Consider the following 15,344-nt stretch of genomic DNA (forward strand, 5'->3'; position numbering starts at 1 on the left):
CCCCCCCCCCATGCTGCTTTAAGGACTTACCTTAAATGATGACGCTTGATCTGATCATCTTTTTTCCTGTAGTTTTCAGGAGTCCCTCCAGCGCTGGTGCTGGTCTCTGTTCCAGTGCTGACTGCTGTGTCTTCTGTGTCCCACGGAGTCTGTGCAGGTGCACGCTGCCAAGCTGCATGCATTGACTTACACTGAGTTTCTCCTCATCTCCTGGTCAAAGATCTCCACTGCGCATGCGCCAGCCCTATGATCCTTCACGGCCACTCAAGAATCTTCAGATCTTTGGATAGGAGCGAGCGGCAGAGACAGAGGTAAGTAATAACCTGTTTTTTTGTAATGTTTTTGCATATGTCTGCTTCTTGCTTGCAATAAAAAAAGGAAGGTTTGATTCTACTTTAATCACTTTTTCTATTGACAACAAAACATAAAACCAGTAAATAACATTGTTTCACAGAAATGTTCACCTTATTTCAATAACAAAATCACATTTCCTGTCTGGAGTTTGCTAGGTGTGTATGATGCCCATATTTTGGAAGATCTGTGTCAAGAAAATACACTACTGATAAATAGAAGTGTTTATGTTTTAATGAGAGAAATACATGACGTTAAAACCTAAATTTCTTCTTCAGAAAAGTTCTGGAGCTCCACGCCACTTCCAGAGTGTAAGAATAGCTTTTTTTTAGCACAGAAAAATATGCTCCAGCCAGGATCTTTCCTCTGACATGTGTTGCCCCTTATTGGGGCTTATTGATAGAACAAGAGGAAATGAGGCATATAATGGGGGTATATGAATATAAAGAAATGTTTTGGTAATGATTGTAATGGCATTAATAATATCAGTGAGTGGTTATTATACCTTTAAGCACTGAATGATAATTAACATAGAGAATGTATAAATACCTACCTCCAGAACTTTGCTGAATGGTTTGTGGAAGAAAAACCCCGCAGAGGAGTGAGCATTTGCAAGCTGGAGCTAAGGACTGCAGAAGTCATTTGTGAATCGTTGCATCTTTTGTGAGTAATGAATTTCTTCTTCTTTTATTATTATAATTTACATGTCCGTGATCATCGGATTCATCATCACCATCATCTCTTCTCCTACTCCTCGCCATCATCCATCATCTTTGACCATTCATAATTATCGTAGGTAGAGATAAGCATTGGGCTCAGGTTGATCATAAGCTCACTGAACCTCTGCCTTTGTCCTACCAACCAATTATGCTTTGCTACATTGTCATTGATTGCTGGGGCACTAGCAACTGGGCTGCACAGTGTAAATGGTTGCTAGCACACAGACAGCCCTGGGTTTGGTTTGCTTATACATTCACTGAACCAGGAGTACAGTTAATGTACCAGCATTGCAAGAATGTTCATTGAGTTGGGTGACTGCACATGCGAACCCAGGAAAGTTTGCTCATCGCTGTTCATAGCATCTGCAACCAGTCACTCATTATCATCACCATTTTTGTGAAAAGAGAAGAAAATAAATACTAGTTCTAGGGTTACAATAAATGTACGTACAAGCACTATCTTTCTATTTTTCCATCTATCATTAACTATACTCTATATACTATATATTATCTCTGTGTTATAAAACTGCTTACACATTTGCTAGCAGATATATTAGCTGGCCATTAAAAACTATAATGCCAACCAAAAGAAAAATGAACAGTGCACCATATGAACCTGAGTCACAGTGGTTAAAGCAAATAGGCTGTTCACTTGCAGAGGATAATTCACTTTGCAAATACATTTTCCTTTAGCTTAGTAAATGGGGTAAAATTTCACTTTGCACCAAATGCTTAATTATGTGCTAGGAAAAAACAGTATTTTTGCATGCACATGATTGGATGATGGTGTTGAATATGATATTTGATGTCATATTTTTATGTCATATTCATATTCTTGTTCTTAGGAGGAAAAGTTTAAAAGAGGAACATTTTAACTCCAAAAATATATCTAACTAAGTCTAAAGGGCATTTATCATAAAACCTATTATACTCAATTCCATTTTAATAAACCCCGCTAAAGTTCAAATATGACTTTTCTTAATTCAGGTTCATTCACTTATATCGCATTGTTCTAGAAATATATTTTACAATATCAAACTCATCCTAAATAGGAATTTTAATGTATTTCAGCAAAAAAGAATACTCTATCTCTCTTAATTGACAACAGATGTTTCTGTTACCTTCAATGGTAGCATTGTAATGAGCTTTAACCCTTTTTTACTCCAAGAGTACATAAAATGTGCTTTAAAAAAACTGAGTGTGTAAAAACTTTTTTCCAATAAACTGAACATGTACGAATAAATAACCAATATGTCAAAAAATAGAAAAACTATTTTGTCAATAGTAAAAAGTCAATAGTTTTCTCTATGGAAGGTCTTTTCTTTCGGAGATGGTCTTGTCATCTTCTTCAATGATCCTGTAAAGTTAGGAAACTTTTATTTAACATGAAAAAAACAGATATAGCTATGAAGAGCAAAACTTTATTTGCCACATCTTCTTTCAGAGAAGACTTTTCTCCCTCTCAACATCTGAATTCTTCTTTTCATCTGGAAGCATCCAGAAGAATCATGTTATCTTCTAGGACTGACTTAAATCATTTCCTGTAACAGAAATGCAGTATTATTATTTTGGCATAAATATTTTACAATGGCTAATTCATGTATTCTGTATATACTTTCATTAATTACAATATCTTTGCACATTTACTCCATACTTAGTGGAAATATTTGATCAAAATATCATATCTATGTCATTGTATGTTCATGTCAATGTTTCATTAGTTGTGAGTGAGACATATCTACCTATACTTTCCTTGACAATAAATTGTCTATTAAGACATTTTCAGATCTTTTCCTGTCTTCGATGGCCTGAACTCTCCTGCATGTACTATGTGTCTGGAATCTGTGTTTAGACATGACAGGACGCAAATTCTCTTTTTTGGTCTTGATTCAAATCCTTGTTTTCGCAAACAAATAAAGGTTTTGTATCAACCCTTGAAGTATCTTTTACTTCTGCAAAATTAGAGACATGCGTGCTGGTTTTCTGTACTAAAGGTGTTGCTTTAATGTCAAAGTGTTCCTTTGTAGCTGACTCATTGGCTAAGATACATGCCATTGAACATCCTATGCTCAATTCATGATTATCTTTCATGTGTGGAGGTACTTTCACAATTGCATAGTTTTTACTTTTAGAACCAAGTTCAAGAATTGACTTTAGAAGTTTTTTGTTCAATTCTTTGTTTGAAGGATCTACAGTTTCTTTCTGCCTTATGAGTGGTAAATCTGTGAGTGCTTGAACAACATCTGATTTATCACTATAAATAACAATTGGAACCTTATTTATCTCCTCATTTACTATTAACGCTGTTTTGATAGCTTCCAACTCTGCATTTTCTGCTGAGTAGAATTTTGGTAATTTCTGTTGGATAGCATATTCTCGTTTAGGGTACCAAATTGCATATCCTGAAAAGTGTCTCCCTGAATGAGCTTCAGTGGCATTAACAAATACTGGCTCATATCCTTCCTCATTTTCTGTTCTGAACACTTTAGCTGAAAATTCTTGGGAGGTATCTCTACAAACAAACGTCTGTTCATTATGCTGTTTAAGTTCTATCTCAATTTGTTGAGATAAAAACACTTTGAACCATTTTGAATATTTTTCATGAAATCCTCAGCCGTCTGTAAAATAATGGATCAGCCGTCTGTAAAATAATCTTACTGGATCTAACAATATTTTCTGTCACTTTTAATGCATAATACACTCCTAATAATTCTTTGACACATGACTCAAAGTTTTTCTCCATGGGCACAAGTAATCTGGAGAAATACCCTAACATTCTTTTATTACCATCTCTGAGCTGGTAGAATGTCACAAAAATTACATCACTAGAAACATGAGTTTGTAAAACAAAAGGAGTTGAAGAAGAAAAATCTATAGTTCCTAATGTTGGTGCATTCTGCAAATCCTTTTTTAGAGTTTCAAATGCATTTAGCTGTATTTCATCCCACTGACCACATATATCAGATTTATTTTTCAAAAGACAATACAAAGGTCTGACTTTTTCAGCAAATCCCTGTATGAAATCTTTACATATGTTCACTTGACTCAGAAAATCATGTAAGGCCTTGTGAGATGTTGGGATAGGAATAGCCAAAATTGCCTTAATGTGTTCCTGCAATAATTGCCTCTTCCCGTGACTAATGTGCATTGCAAGGAATTTCACTTCTTTCTTCATTAACTGAACTTTTTTAGTGTTTAAAATTAGTCCTGCATCTTGTAACAAAGTCAACAATTCAAACAATAGAGTCAAATGTTCCTGTTCAGTTTCTGCAGTCACCAAAAATGTATCCACATGCTGGAAAATACAGTCTGGCCTGGAACATTTAGATACAATTTTAGCTATAGACTCATGTACTATGTTGTCACTAATGTCTAGTCCTGGTGGCAGTCTGGTAAACACATATTGTTCATTCTGGAAGGTAAACGCAAATTTATATTGACAACTTCTCGCTAATGGTATAGACAAATGACTATTTGCAATTTCCAGTACTGAGAAAATTTTAGCCTTGGCATCTAAGTGTGACATAATATCAGGATACTCAGAAATAACTGGCTTGTTATTTGGGATGTATTTATTTAGTGTCCTGAAATCAACTGATAAAGAATATGAGTTATCAGAATTTCTGATTGGCCAAACACAGTTGTTTACAACTGAGTTTGCTTTCCTTAGCACACCCTGCTGGAGAAATTCCTGAATAATGGCTGTAACTGGACCAACCGAATCTTCTGGCACTTGGTATTGCTTCTGAGGACTGGGGTCTCTACATTCAATGTTCAATTGTGTATCTTTCATTGTTCCTACTTCATTTGAGAACTTTGACCACAAACCAGGAAATTCATGAACCACTTGTGTTAAGGCAATATCATGGTCAGTACCAGCACCAGCACTTTTGTTCCAAAGCAACTTCAGTAGATGTTGTACATACACTTACAACATTACTGTACACAAAAGGATCAATTAACACTGACCTGGACCTAGATGTATCTTTCCAAATAATTCAATTTCCTAAATCAATAACCCAATTCTGTTTACTAATCACGTCTATACCCAGAATATTCTCTGCACCATGACAATACCAGATATCAATGTCAGTTTTTAATAATCCAGGTATTTCAAAAGTCACATCAGAAATCAGTTTAGCAGTGGAATTACCTCTGCCATTAAAGCCTACAATTTTACATTCAGGTGCATAATCCACATGCTGGAAAATACAGTCTGGCCTGGAACATTTAGATACAATTTTAGCTATAGACTCATGTACTATGTTGTCACTAATGTCTAGTCCTGGTGGCAGTCTGGTAAACACATATTGTTCATTCTGGAAGGTAAACGCAAATTTATATTGACAACTTCTCGCTAATGGTATAGACAAATGACTATTTGCAATTTCCAGTACTGAGAAAATGTTAGCCTTGGCATCTAAGTGTGACATAATATCAGGATACTCAGAAATAACAGGCTTGTTATTTGGGATGTATTTATTTAGTGTCCTGAAATCAACTGATAAAGAATATGAGTTATCAGAATTTCTGATTGGCCAAACACAGTTGTTTACAACTGAGTTTGCTTTCCTTAGCACACCCTGCTGGAGAAATTCCTGAATAATGGCTGTAACTGGACCAACCGAATCTTCTGGCACTTGGTATTGCTTCTGAGGACTGGGGTCTCTACATTCAATGTTCAATTGTGTATCTTTCATTGTTCCTACTTCATTTGAGAACTTTGACCACAAACCAGGAAATTCATGAACCACTTGTGTTAAGGCAATATCATGGTCAGTACCAGCACCAGCACTTTTGTTCCAAAGCAACTTCAGTAGATGTTGTACATACACTTACAACATTACTGTACACAAAAGGATCAATTAACACTGACCTGGACCTAGATGGATCTTTCCAAATAATTCCATTTCCTAAATCAATAACCCAATTCTGTTTACTAATCACGTCTATACCCAGAATATTCTCTGCACCATGACAATACCAGATATCAATGTCAGTTTTTAATAATCCAGGTATTTCAAAAGTCACATCAGAAATCAGTTTAGCAGTGGAATTACCTCTGCCATTAAAGCCTACAATTTTACATTCAGGTGCATTGGGTTTTAAAGGTAACTTTAGACTTGTAACACTCAATTGAGCTCCAGAATCTATCAAACATTTTATTTTTCTACCGCCTAATAATCCTTGTATGTGCAGTCTTCCACTCTTATCCAAAAGGATACAACTAACATATTCTAAAGGAAGAGCGTTTAAATCTCGATCTAGACATGGTGAGGCTAATAAACCTTCTCTCTCAATGACATAATTGCAAGCCACAGTGTAAGAACCATTATCACTAACAGTGAGCTTACAAATCTGCTTGTCAACAGGAGCAAAATAATCCCCTGTACTATCATTTGTTGAATATTGTTGAACAAAATTGATGTTTCATTTTCTGTTTCCCAGATTTTAATCTGTGAATCTCTGTGATAATTCCAACATTGTCTCTTCAAATGACCAGGCTTTCCACAATAGAAGCAAATTACAGCTCCACCCTGTTCTGAAAATCTAGTGCTGACGTGTCTCTCACCACTTGTGGGTGTGAATGGAAGTCAGCGGAGGTTTACCTCATTCACTAAGAGAAGGGAAAATTCCCTTGCAAAGTAAACAACCTTGTTGCATTTAGTAAATCAACCCCATTGAGGTGGATTTACTAATTCAATGCAATATGGCAACCTGGAGGCAAACTGTACATCATTCATGTACAGAATGCCCCCAGAAATATAATTTCCTACTTGTGTGATTTTCTCACAGATTTTCAGCTTAATTTTTATACATTCACTGCAATCGAAATTTCATTTTTTTTGGGGGGGTGAAGTACTCCATAAGGGTAAACTACTTCTTCTTCAGGGTTGCAGAGACTTCAACTTTTCTCATTAGAACACTGAACATTTTCCCAGGGGTTAAAAATGAACCAGTCCCTCTCATTCAGGAATCAGCCTGGAAAAGAAATAGTGAAACCAACAGCTTTTTCTTCAGAATAGAAAAAGGTAGGAATCTGCTACAAAGTTTAAAATCCTTGCAATGTACATTTCCCAACATTACTGGAGTTACACTTTAAAGTCCAACATTTTCATTGCAGGGCTCACTAGTGAATTTCAGACTCACCTACTCAAGTTAGGGTATGATCAGTTTAGTACTGTGTTATCTGCATATGGCAGTTACTGAATACTAGTGATTTAACACACTGTTGCTCACTGAATAAGGCTTCTCTTTGCTTGCTACATTGTTTTATACAGGTCATTTGAAAGTGTATGAAGGATCTGTGAATGTTGAATGTAAAGAAAGCCCACCTCATTATTTGTTTGGAATTATGTTTTGCAAATTCCATCTTATTGTGTCCTTAACTAGGCTATTCACCACACAGAAGATCCAGGACCTGTGTCGGTCATTTCTTTAGGTACTAATTATCTCAGGATAGTTAACGTCTTTATTGAGTTTATGACAAGATAACAGAAAGTTGAGTATAAATCTTACTGCCATTTCAACTTTGTAAACTGTAGTATAATTTGAACATCAGTTTTTATAGTTATTTAAGAGCTGCATAGAATAATGATGAACTAACTTTATCATTTGTTCACCTTCTGTGTAAACAAATATGTATTCACTTTAAAGTAAATACTACGCTTTGTAGAATGGTATGCTATCAGCTGTTTTATGTCGGCAGCAGTGTCATAAATAGAATAAGTACACTCCATGCCATAACTAGTTTGTAAAGAGTATCAAAAACTGCTTGTTGTGCATTTTTTTCCCAGAACCTTTGTAAACATTACTTACAATGTGAAGTTGTTTTTTTAAACTTCTTTAAAAGTCTTACATTTTGAATATTTAAAAACAAAATGCTTTGTTCTAAAAAATAAAGTCAAGCAAGAAAAACTGTGCACAACAGCAATTATACTGGCAGAGGACGGGTCAATAATCTTCGTAAGTCATAAGTAAGTATTGCTTTGTATGCTTCTGTCAGTTAAGTGAGTCAAAGGTCTGTGTCATGTGCTCTTGAATGTTCTGTTCATCCTCCATTGACCAACCACAGGATTTGGGCAGGTTGTTGACCAAAAATATTCTTCAGCTGCAGTGGAAAAAAATGCCAACAACCTAACTAGATTTTCTGACAGGTGCACCTGGATCATAAAACTAGCTAAGCAGGATTAAAAAAATGTTGGCATATAAAACAGTTCATGCATATCTATTTTTAACCGTGTATTTAGCTGGTTGCCTGATGTTCAGCTTTAAGCTTTACATATGTGAGAGAGGCATTCAGGGAGGAAACAAATGACTTAATCAGCAGCACCAGTCCGGCTCTACATTCACAAGTAAACACATACATACATTCACACATGCTCACACATAAAAGAGACAAAGAGCTCAAAATAGATAGTATGAATGAGAACTGGCTGTATCTCTTTTACTTGGGTAACTACAAAATCTAATATATAAGTATATATAAGTGATTAGTAAAATAATTACATTATAGTAGCAGGCACCAGAAAGTCCCTTTTGGGTTGCTATAACTGCAGCCTTGTCTGACATCTTTGTCTATCAGACATGACTAAAGGTACATTTTGATAATAAATGGAGGTATTGGAGGGATATTGTGGCAACTACTCACTCGCAGTCAAGAAGATTAAGACCTGGGACCAGGATCAGTCAGCACACTAGGGAAAGGAGATGTCACTTCAAGGTCCTGTAGAACTGATTTCCAGCCATCTGAATGACATTGATATAAAAGACACATGCTGGACCATTATCTCTGAAAATATGCTTTCAGGTTCCGTTGCAGCTGTAAGCTTGTGATAAAGTGTATGTCTACCCAAACTATAAAAGAAAATGATAAAGTGGACATGATTTCCATAATGTAAATCGCTGAATTAACTGCCACTGTTGAACATACTATGTTTTGGCAGACAAAAACACATTTCCTCATGCTTTTTCTGCTTGGGTGCAGCAGAGGCAGTGTTGTAAGCTGACTACAGGGAGTTGGAGCACACTGGAATTTTAACAGGAAAAAAAGGTATCTTTCTGTACCTAACATAGCCCAATATCACTGTTCCTTCACAGCAGCACTCAAGAGAATGACAGGTGCACACAATTTGTGTGTATTTGTAGGTATTTGTCTGTACTTACAGCATTATAAAGAGAAAAACAGGACAATATGCATGTATTGCAGAGATGTACTGCATGTGTTTTTATTTTTTATTTTGCAGAGTAATCTAATTTCTTTTTTTTACAGAAAGAGAACAGTGGTAGCATCTCTCTTTGTGACAATCTCTCTCTAAGTAACAATCCAAACAGAATAGGAAGGGGGATAGATTAGTCACTCCTTTTGACACATTTAGCTGTGAGTGTAGTTTAACCCTGCACTATCCAATTTAAGTGCATAATATTTTGGAGAAAAATGTAAATATGGGCATTTGCCATAAAAATAATAATATGATGAATACTATCATTACATGTATTAACTGCATACAGTTATGAGAATACAATATTATACGTGATAATAGTTCTTTAAGGTGGCTATAAAGCAAGTTACTGGTGGTTAAGGGAAAGGTGAATTTTACCCAAATTCAGGTGGTCTATTATGTCATGGTCACAAAACAGAATCACCCTTTCTTATTTGAACCTAAAGAAGCTGCCCTATACTGGCATCATTATAAAATCAATGCATCTTGGGATTTTTTTGCAGTAATGAAGAAATTATTTACAGACAAGCTCACATGAGTACCACTTTAAACTGAAATATCTTTTTTAAGCAATTAACAGAACAACAGTTTAAATACTTAACCAGACATGTAATAAATCACAGTAACTTATGGTTTAGCTCTTGGGGAGCCCTATGTGACGTGCAATCATTAAGCCTATTTACCAATATATGAGGCTCTGTCACAGGAATTACCCTTCTTTAGATTCATAGATAGCAAAGAAAAACCCTGGAGAACATTAGAGGCAATTATATCTCAAAGGGGAAGAAAATCATTCTTGACTTCAAATATGGCAATTGATATTCACTATATGCACCCCATCCCATATAAACTAATCATCTACATATTGCTACTAATATGAAACATACAACATATCCCATTTTTTAAGTCCCACACTTTGCCAAGAAAGGGAAAATGATGTTTACCTAAATAGATTAATGCAGAAAAGCATACTCTAAATGACCTGCAGTTTTCCTTTCCCTTCCTATTCCTTCAGCGTTCAGACCTTTCAATATGCTAATGAGTTAATCCACTATTTAAAATGTGGAATTCTGTAAACAGATATACTGTATACAAATCTATATCTCCATGTATGCAAATATTCACAAATAGGTAAATATGTACTGTACAGTGCCCTTCCAGGTCACCTAGTGGCATTTGGAGGCATGTGTTCTTTTTGGCTAATGGGTCTTCTTCAGCCATTGTGGGTTCTTTTCTAGGGAGGGATAGAAATTAGGTGGGTAGTCCTTTTACTGTTTTCAAATGTAATTATCTAATGTATTGTGGGGCTGTTTTGTGGAGATTATCCTTTTCAGCCAGCAGGTCTTTAAGGTCATTACAGTGCTTTGCTTAAGCAAATAAATGGGTGGGAATAGGGATCCCCCTTAAATGCTGGTAGCAACAACATCCTGACAGAGGTCTGCCCTCCTGACTACAGTATACTGAAAAGGAATGTGATAAAGGCAGTAATAAACACCTGATAAAAGCTATAACTCTTCCTCACTCTCTCCAAAACGAAAAAATAAAATACTAGAGTTGGGTTTTAACCATTTCCAGTGGGTTCACGTAAATGTACATCTTCTGCTGGAAGTGGTTATACCAAGAACATGGCTGCTTCCATTTTAAACAGCCGGTGATTGCTGTTTAAATACAAGTGATCCAGCGTCTTGACAGGTGGCGGATTGCTTGTACGGTGCAGCGCCGTGTCCCCAGCCCCCCCCTCCGCTGCTGCAGCCGTTTTTATGCACACAATTTTAAGGTTTCACATGTTTGGTATCTATTTACCCGGCGTGACCCCATCTTTTATATTTTACCAAAAAATTGGGCATTATATTCTGTTTCTGTACACTAAGGGGTCTATTCACGAAGCTGCCGAAGGATCTGGCCGTAGCTTCGGCCGATCCTTTGGCTAGCTTCGGCCCCAGGACCCCTTCGGTTCAGTAGAACCGAGGTGGTGCTGTACGGGCTATTCACAATAGCCCGTACAGCTCCCGATCATTGCCGATAGGCTCGGTCGAGCCATTGGCTGGCCGACAGCCTGCTTCTGACAGCTGGGCGGAGCCAGCCGTGATCTTACGGCTGGCTCCGGCCACTTTCAGAGAGATCAGCGTCCCTGGTTGCTAACCAGGGACACTGATCTCCAAGCATCTGACTCTCCCTGGCGCCCCGGGAGTCTCCTGCTCCCGGCCGCCAAGGAGAAAAACCCCGCTGTGTCTTTTTTCTTTATTCTGACACGGAGCGATGTCAGAATAGAAAAAAAAAAAAAGTCCCATTCAAAAGCATTGGGACATTACTATTGGCTATTTCTATTGCAATAGCCAATAGTAAACTAGCATTGTACCCGCCCTCTTTTGCAGTTCCCCACCAGGTCCACCAGCAGAGGGCGGGAACAATGCTAGTTTACTATTGGCTATTGCAAATTGAAATAGCCAATAGTAAACTCTCAATGCTTTTGAATGGGAATTTTTTTTTTCTCTATTCTGACATCGCTCGTGCCAGAATGAAGAAAAAAAGACACAGCTGTGTTTCTCTCCTTGGCGGCCGGGAGCGGGGGGCTCCCGGGGCCCCAGGGAGAGTTTTTACATTTTTTTAATTTTTTTTTTTTTACAGCAGCAGAGCCGCCGGACAATAGGAAACTATTGGGCGGAGCTAGCTGTCACTGCTAGCTCCGCACAATCGTTTTCTATTTACTTTTTTCTACTTTTTTCACTCTTTTTCTGTTCTGCTCGTTGCCTCTGAGGGACCGAGCAGAACAGCCGAGCCAAATGCCGCTCGGCGGCATTCGGCTATTCTCTCACTGCTGTTCGGGATCTTTCAGAATAGCCCGAACAGCAGTGTGAAGCCTGCCGGAGGTTCGGCTCAGCCGATCCAGATGTTGGATCGGCTGAGTCGAACTCCTTCTGCACTTCGGGTCAGCCGAACATGCGGAGCATGTTCGGCTGATCCGAAGCCACACGAAGCAAGCCGATGTACGGCTGATTTCAGCCAATGTACGGCTGATTTCAGCCGATGTACGGCTGATTTCAGCCGATGTACGGCTGAAATCAGCCGTACCAGCCTGAAGTGAATAGCCGAACAGTGTTCGACTCACTTCACTTCTGATCGGTCATTCACTCGGCTGCACTCGGCAGCTTTGTGAATAGACCCCTAAATTTAATTTTAGTGTATTTAATCCTAAAATACTTGTTATATAAACATTTGTGTAAATACAGTGCGACATAAAAAATTGAAACTAGCATCTTTTTATTTTACAGGGTCTTTGCTTTCAGAAAATATAGAATTGTTTGGGGGTCTGAAGCTGCTTTCTAGCCCAAAATTCTAATTTTATCATTTGTGTGCAAATCTAAGAAATTGCTCCAGGCAGCAAGTGGTTAATGGAAAGGGCAATATCTACTGGTATTCTCTCACTCTCAGGGAGAATTAATAAAGCAAGTTAGAAATTGCTCTCTCCAGAAATATCATATTGATTAAAGAATGTTTGTGTACCACTAATCTTAGAGATAGTGATGAAAAATGCAAATGGTGTGCTGATGATTTTGGAAACCATTAAGCAGACAGACATGGCTATCCTAGTAGAAGGTACTTGATACATATTAAAGGCCCTATATAACATTTTAAATTGTATGATGAAATGATGCAGCAGTATGGAGCAGATGGATAGTAAAAATGCTGTTGGGTAGGAGAAACAAAAAGCAGGAACATTCATTTATGTAACTTAAAGTAGTATTAAACTCTCAAACTTTTTTCAAAAATGAATACAGATTTAACAAATATACATTGCCCAGCAAAGCATTGCTTTACATTTTTGCCCAAACACCTACAATCATCATGTTTCTGAACAGCTGCTTCCAAGGCTTTCAGCTTAGCTTCCCTGAACTACCTGTCCAGTACAAGATCACAAAGGACAGAGCAGACTCCAGCAACTGTTCATCTACTTGCTTGGAGGAGAGAGGAGAGGGGGCGGGTTAGCTTAATTTGCTGTGTCTATATGTTTGTGGGGGAAAAAACAAATATTTCCCAGCCAACCTGCAAAAATAATACACTCTCTACCTACAAAGGTTAAAAACAGAGGTTTTAGTTGCACAACTTTTGCACAACATGTGGAAGCCACACTGCCTCATCAAGGCCCTTATGTATAGTGCTGTCCTAACTCTAAACCTCCATCTTAACCTTAGTAGTTAGACAGTGTATTTTTTTGCAGGCTGGCTGGTGAGTGCGCTGGGAATTATTTGTTTTTGTACTGTGTAAATCCGAAGTGGCCATGCCTGCAGGAGACCAAGAATGAGCAGGTGATTGAGTGCAGTAGGTTGATAACTGTGACACTTGTTTTGCTATGTATGCTTCAAGATGGAGGCTCTCACAGAATAGAGTTAGGACCACACTATACAGAGGGGCCTTGGCGAAACAGTGCGGCTTCCACGTGTATATTTTTTGCAGGCAGGCTGGTGAGTGTGTTGGGAAATATTTGTTTTTGTACTGTGTAAAAGTTAAATGGACCTGTGTCTTTATTCAACCTCAAATACTATGGGGTCTATTCACACCCTTACAGCTAACTAGCACACGCAAGGGTGACTGCATAGCACTCTGCTTGAAAAAGGAGTCACTCTAAAACAGGAAATCAAGACCAGTGCTCAGGGGACCATCTGATTCTACAGGAAACTAAAACTTTTAAACATCAAGAAGCAGCATCCATTGTAAGTGATTTCATCAGCATTCATCATCACTTTAAACCAACAGACAGAACAGGGAGAGAATGGGAATGTAGAGTACAAACAAGAGATATAAAGTGAACATTTTTGCTATTGCAGATATGCAGAAATAACCCATAACATATGCATATTTACCTACTGTGAGCCATGGACCCCTCAGTGAGATAAAAGTTCTATAGCTCTATTTTTAATCTTTGACGTACTGTAACTATATGTATTTTTAGAAGACATTGTAAATGCAGCAGTGTTAGTCTTCTATCTGGAGCTATAATAGCCAGGGGGGAGAGCTTAGCTAGGAGTCCTGAAAACGGTGTTCCTCTGAGTTGTCAGGACTCTATGAGTTTTTATGACACATTAGGAATTGAATAAATGAGCAGATCCAGTTTCTTAAGGTGAAATTAGGAACAAATGTACCGTAAGTTGCTTAAAGTAGCATTAAACTGTTAGGGTTTATTCACTAAGCTGTTGAAGGCAGCCAAATGAAAAACCAATCCAAAGTGAAGTGAGCCAAAGGGGTTGATTTACTAACCTTTTAAACACACCACGAACGTGTATACACCTCTGTAGTGTGTTCCCTCCCAGCATGATCTATGGGAGGAATCGAAACACCTTTGTAGTGTGTACACACCCAGCAGGTGTGTTGTGCAAAGCCCTGCAAGGTAATGTGGTGTAAATTAGCTCTATGTTATGTTGCTTGCGTTGATGAATGCAGGAATGTAAATGCATGAGCTAACCATTTTTGTCTAAACTGTAAAGCAGCATTATATATGCATCATGTGCATGATTTTTCCATATATGGCATTAGTGGAAATATGCTTTTAGAGACTTTTTGATTGATAAATACGTTTTGCTGTTTGAAAATCACACGCACCTGGTGCGTGCATGTGTTTAGCTTAGTAAATCACCCCCAAAGGCTCTTAGCTGTACAATGGTTGCATTCTGCTCACTTCACATCCCTTTAGTTAGACCAAACAGCCTTAGAAAGTTTGGCCGGACCAAAGGGAAGAACCCGTTCTCGGCTCAGCATTCAGATCAGGCATTCTGTTTGCTACCTCAGAGGTAGCTGGATCCAACTCTTTCAGCTCCACTTCCCTGAACTTCCTGTCCAGTACAAGATCACAAGGGAAACCACAGTCCCACAGTCTTCAGCAGTGCCCATCTACTAGCTTAGAGAAGAGAGAATAAAGGAGGGAGGATGAAGGAGGGAAGAGCAGAGCGGGAGGGAAGTGGCATGCCAGTTCCTGTTTGTTTACGGATACACACAATGCAAGGGAAAGGAGCAATTCTAAAACAGGATATCAAGGCCAGTACTCAGGGGACCAGCA

The 15,344-nt window shown here is 38.1% G+C and overlaps 1 long non-coding RNA gene across 1 annotated transcript in view; it reads right to left on the reverse strand.

Moving 5' to 3' along the window:
* Positions 1–2,966: 2,966 nt before the first annotated feature.
* LOC108797566 overlaps positions 2,967–15,344 on the reverse strand; it is a 19,628-nt gene continuing 7,250 nt past the window's right edge. Inside the window, exons 2-3 of the long non-coding RNA XR_001941894.1 lie at positions 6,359–6,363; positions 2,967–3,053 (exon numbers count right to left, since the gene is read on the reverse strand). This is a non-coding gene — a long non-coding RNA (uncharacterized LOC108797566). The remainder of the gene's footprint in view (positions 3,054–6,358; positions 6,364–15,344) is intronic.

This window comes from Nanorana parkeri, unplaced genomic scaffold (genome assembly GCF_000935625.1).
Source record: "Nanorana parkeri isolate BGI_ZX_2015 unplaced genomic scaffold, ASM93562v1 scaffold1297, whole genome shotgun sequence".
Classification (NCBI taxonomy): domain Eukaryota; kingdom Metazoa; phylum Chordata; class Amphibia; order Anura; family Dicroglossidae; genus Nanorana; species Nanorana parkeri.